This window comes from Coptis chinensis, chromosome 4 (assembly GCF_015680905.1).
Source record: "Coptis chinensis isolate HL-2020 chromosome 4, ASM1568090v1, whole genome shotgun sequence".
NCBI lineage: Eukaryota > Viridiplantae > Streptophyta > Magnoliopsida > Ranunculales > Ranunculaceae > Coptis > Coptis chinensis.
Window position 1 is genome coordinate 43,398,658 of NC_141459.1, and position 6,000 is coordinate 43,404,657.

A 6,000-nucleotide genomic window follows, 5' to 3' on the forward strand; every position below is an offset into this window, starting at 1 on the left:
GAAATAGCCAGAGTAGCCATCCAAAAAATAGTAAAAAGCGTGACCAGCTAGACGTTCTAGCATCTGATCTATAAAGGGTAAAGAAAAATAATCCTTTCATGTCATGACATTTAAACGTTTGTAATCAATACAGATCCTCCATTTCATAAGACCATGCGTTGCAACTTATTCACCCTTGGCATTACGCACCATGGTAATCCCTGATTTCTTAGGAACTACATGAATGGGACTTACCCATTTGCTATCAGAGATTGGGTATATGATACCCGCATCGAGTCAGCGTAAGACTTCTTCCCTGACCACCTCTTTCATGGCAGGGTTCAAGCGACGCTGAGGTTTGCGAGAAGTCTTGGCATTATCCTCCAAATGGATACGATGAGTGCAAACATTAGGGTCAATTCTCTTTATGTCGGCTAGGGACCAACCAATCGCAGAACGATGTTCCCTAATCACCCTAATCAAACGTGCCTCTTCATCCTTAGATAACAGGGAAGATATTATTACCGGATGACTACCATCCAGATCAAGTTGAATATATTTTAACTCAGGAGGAAGAGGTTTAAGCACCGGGGTGGAAGGAATGTCGATAAATCCATGAAAACTTCCATGAAGCGCTCTACCATGTCACTAAAGATATGCAGCATACACCGCTGGAAGGTACCAGGAGCATTACAAAGGCCAAAAGATATTCCTTTAAAGGCATATGTTCCAAAAGGACATGTGAAGGTAGTCTTTTTTTTGTCATCAATATCGATAATAATCTGAAAATAGTCAGAGCAGCCATCTAAAAAACAATAATAAGTATGACCAGCTAGACGTTCAAGCATCTGATCTATAAAGGGTAAAGAAAAATGATCCTTTCGTCTCATGGCATTTAAACGTCTGTAGTCAATATAGATCCTCCATTTTATAGGGACTTGTGTGGAAATATATTTGCCCTTAGCATTACGCATAATGGTAACCCCCGATTTCTTAGGAACTACATGAATGGGACTTACCCATTCGCTATCGAAAATGGGATATATGATACCCGCATCGAGTACCGTAAGACTTCTTTCCTGACCACCTCTTTCATGGCAGGGTTCAAGCGACGCTGATGTTCGCGAGAAGTCTTTGCATTATCTTTCAAATGGATACGATGTGTGCAAACATTAGGGTCAATCCCTTTAATGTCGTCTAGGGACCAACCAATCGCGGAACGATGTTCCCTAATCACCCTAATCAAACGTGCCTCTTCATCCGCAGACAATAGAGAAGATATAATTACCGGATGACTACCATTCGGATCAAGTTGAATATACTTCAACTCAGAAAGAAGAGGTTTAAGCATATGGGTGGGAGGAATGTCGATAAAAGGCTTCTGGAGGTTCCTCATCGTGAATAGTGAAGACTTGTTTAGGTAGAAGATCTTAAAACTCGGTAGATGGAGCTACAGAAGGATCTAAGGTAGGAGTAGACTCGAAAAGGGCGTTGACTTCCTCTACGTAGGAGTCATCCTCAAAATCTGAACTTCCGAAAAAAAGGAATTTATGCATCTGGTTGTCTGGAAACGTGTTATTTAAATAATCTTGAGCTAAGCTCTCGATCATGCTAACCTCCCCATCTATAGATGAATCCGATAACTGTTTCATCATTTTAAAAACATTTATCTCAACAGAAAGATGGCCAAAAGAAATGGACATCAAACCATCGCGGCAGTTTATAAGCGTGTTGGCAGTTGCCAAGAAAAGACGCCCTAAGATGATAGGAACAGAGTTGTTAGGATACTTAATAGAAATCAGCTGGATAGTAGAAATCCTGAACCTTAACAAGCACGTTTTCAACAACCCCTGTTAGGATACTTAATAGACTGATCTGCTAATTGCAACATCATTTTAGTAGGTTGCATCTCCTGTAGACCTATTTGTTTGTATAAATAATAAGGGAGTAAGTTAATACTCGCCCCCAGGTCTAATAACACAGTCGTCGTATGGGTATCCCCTAAGGTGCATTGTATAGTAGGATGACCAGGGTCTTTGTACTTAACGATTTCATTATGTTCAGATCAAGTTGGAAACTGTTTAGTTAAAAAGGTGTCTTTAGGAATATTTGTTTTATGCCTAGTAGTGCACAACTCTTTGAGAAACTTAGCATGGTGAGGTAACTTTTTAATCGCTTCAAGAAAGGGTAGGTTTAAATTTATCGTTAGATTTTTGAAAACTTTCCTAATCTCATCAAAATTCGTATCCTTGGTTAACATGGCTAATCTCTAGGGAAACGGTGGTTTCTTTCTATATTTATCATATGGATCAACAGGATGTTTAACCTTGGCCTTTTGTTTCTTAGGTTGTGGTTTAACTGGTACTTCTACAGGGGTAGGATCTTCAGTTTCTAGTTCGGTATCTAGTAAGTTTTCATTTGTTATGACAACTGGTGGTGTAACAACGGGCATAGTTACGGCGTTATCAACCACTTTGCCAGAATGGAGAGTGGTGATAGCATTTAACTCACCGACGTTTCCATTTTCATTACTAGTATTACCGTTTACCTCAAAGGCTGTGTTTGGTGTTTTAGGATTAGGTATAGCTTGACCTGGAAACACACTTTTTGGTTGTACTTTCTCTTGGATTAACCGCTGTAAGGAAAGTTGGATGAACTGTAAAATCTGTTGTTGGGTTTGCATGAAGGCGTCGAAACAATCCGGTTGTAGAGGAGTGGTTGTTATAGGTACTTTCTCACGTTGATTATTAACGGGTAGGTTGTGATAGTTATTATTAACCGGAACGATACCTCTATTAACCTTATAATTATTATAATTACCTTGTCCTTGTCCTAGCTGTCACATCCCGAATTTCGACAGAATTCGGAAAAAACATTATTTGTTCCCGACTCTTTGATCTTCGAGGTGTGACGCACTCTCAACTCCCAAAAACCCATAAACAGTTTAAATATGCGGATAATTTAAAAACCAATAAAACTTTCAAATTAACAAAAGTCATCTTCATTACAAAAATTTACAAAATGAAAATGCAAATAACCTTATCTCAACTGAAAACCAATATCACCTCAAAGGAAAACAAAGCCTATCTTGAAAAGTGATGCTAACGCCAACCACAAGCAGCAACCAACCTTCTTCAATACTAAACCTGTCAAGACTTATCAGCTATGTTCATTTAATGAACACACCCGATAAGCAAACATGCAAATCGGGTCAGCATTATAAAAATGCTGGTGTGAGTAGCTCTAAAATACAACATATACTTATACATATATTTACACAATCTATAAGGCAGTTAGTTCCTCCACCGAGGCGCCTTAACTTTCAACGACTAATACAACATCCTTAAGTACAATAATTAAGGTAGGTAGTTCCTCCACTGAGGCGCCTTAACTTCCCACTAACCACACAACAAACTATACGCATCATAAATAAGGCATGTAGTTCCTCCATCGAGGCGCCTTAGGTTCTAACTAAACAAATAACCAACCAATCATATTATATCCGTACCGCATTTCATGCTCAATAACAGAGTGGGTCGTCTCTGCCCAAGTAATTAGTTTGACCCACCCCTTCTGTAAAGCCATCTACAATCATATATTTAAAGATATATAGTTAACCAACATATTACCATAATTAGATTATTTCAGGCTTTCTTTGCGTGTCCCTAAAATCACGTCGTATCTATGTCTTACCTAGTTTCCCTGGCTACCACAATCGCTACCTAACGCTGAACATGTACATCCACATGCCTCCCCTTACATAATGTACCACTCCGTGCGTAACTACCGTGAGCGGGATGCCGCACACCAGGTAACCCTCACACGGAAGCCATTATGTAAGTACTGCCACTATTCGGCATAAAATATCGTGCGTCTCGTTCCAATATTTGCAAATGAAATAATCAAGCCACTATTCGACTATGATTGCCCAACACATGGGTCAATCAACATCTCATATATATACACCCTACACAAGGGCCAATCATATCACATACGCCCACACAGGGCAAATCACATGAGTTGTGGTAGTCAGGTTCTAGGATTTTCGTTATGTAATTTATTCAGGTGTCATACATTTATGACTCATAATCATTCCACTATATCACGTGCAAGTCAATTACCTTATTGCACTATGCCACAATATTTAGAAATATCTCAATTATATCTCATAACTACTTTCATTCTTTCACGTGCCAATATATTATTGCACTAAGCCACAATCCCGTGGGAAAATATCCACACATACTATACTACCTCATAGTAGCATCTCACATATAAAATAATGGAGCGTTTATACATTTATTCCTCCAAGACTATTGCATTTAATATATATATCCCAACATATTATATAATGTCACAATATCAACGTCAAATCTTAATTAGATAATGACCACCAAATTTATACAAGCTTCCACAGCATTTTAGCATTTGATTTGTCCATACAATTTACAACATAAAATGTAGCACAATTAAACAGTCCACAGTCCACAATCAAAGCCCAATATATATATATGTTTTACACACTACTCACGTCAAATCTTAATTAGATAATGACAAACAACGTTATACAATGTTCGACAATATTTTATTACTATATTTGTCCATATTCTTTAATATGTGAAAAACTGGAAAAAGTCAACATTCCACAGTCAACGGTCAAAGTCAAAGTCAACGGTCAATGGTCAACGGTCAAAGTCAACACCTCATGGTCAAAGTCAAACTGTCATGTCTATGTACAACAGGTTCATGGTCATAGCCATGGTTCATGGCTAAGGTCAAAGTTCATGTCATGGCTAAGGTAATGGTTCGGACCCAACTGGCCAAGCCCAAACCTTAAAACCCGAAAGTCTAAATATTTAAAAACCCAATTAGATCCATTTTAAGTTATATGGACTGCCCCAAAATAAACTTGAAACTGGCCCAAAGAAAGCTAATAGGTTTCGGCCCAAGCCAACTAAAAATGAAACTTAAACTGCCCCAAACTTTACTTGGTTCGGCCTAAAAATAACTAATGTGGTCCGGTCCAAAACAACTTAAACTAAAAGAGCCCAAACAAAACAAATAAAAGGTTGGCCCAAACAACTAAAACAAACCGGGCCCAAAACCTTAAACATTTCGGCCCCAAGGCCCAACAGCTAACAGGAGTAGAGAAACTAGAATGCGTCCGGGAGCATCGAATCGCGTTCTCTTTCTTCTCCCTCCAACAGATCCATCACCACACCAGCCACCAAAATCCGGCCACCACTCCTCCACACACCACCCATTTTTAACTAGGCGGTTTTAATCCTTGCGAAAAACCCACTAACTTTAATGAAAGCTAAAACTCCATTCTTGTATTTAAAATCTTCAACCCAAAACTGGATCTGGAAGCTTCTCGCCGCCATTAATGGCTTCTCTCTGAGCTTTCAACAGCCCCTATTCAACCGCCCTCACCCACTCAATCACACCCCCCTTCAACCCATTGTCACTCAACCAACCAAAATCGACCAAAAACAGCCCAACCACCGGCGCCATTAACGCCTCCAAGCTTTGGCAGCACCTTACCATCACCCAAACATCAGTAACCAACATCCAACACATACCCCCCGACATCAAACAACCCATCATCCGTCCACAACACAACAAAAACCACAGTTCCATTTACATAAAAAATGGTACTGGCGATTTCTTGGTATTGGGCTTTATCTGCCATTAACGCCCATGCAGCTTCGACAATCAATCCAACATAGTTTCAGATTTAAAAGTTTATAACTACGAAAGTTTATCAATACGACAGGAGGAAAAAAAAATCAACAGTACGCATAACCCAAAAATATACTGAGCCCGAAGCCAAAACTCTGACAGTACCGCAGGTTCGGTGAAAATTTAAAAAAATATAACCACTCACCTGTATTAACAGCTCCTACGAATCCTCCTAGTCCAAATCGTCGCGCTCCACCCTCCAGCAAACGAGTTTCTAGCTTGGCCTCCATTTTTATTATTTTTATTCTCCAAGAACCCTATTCTCTAGAACAATGTGAT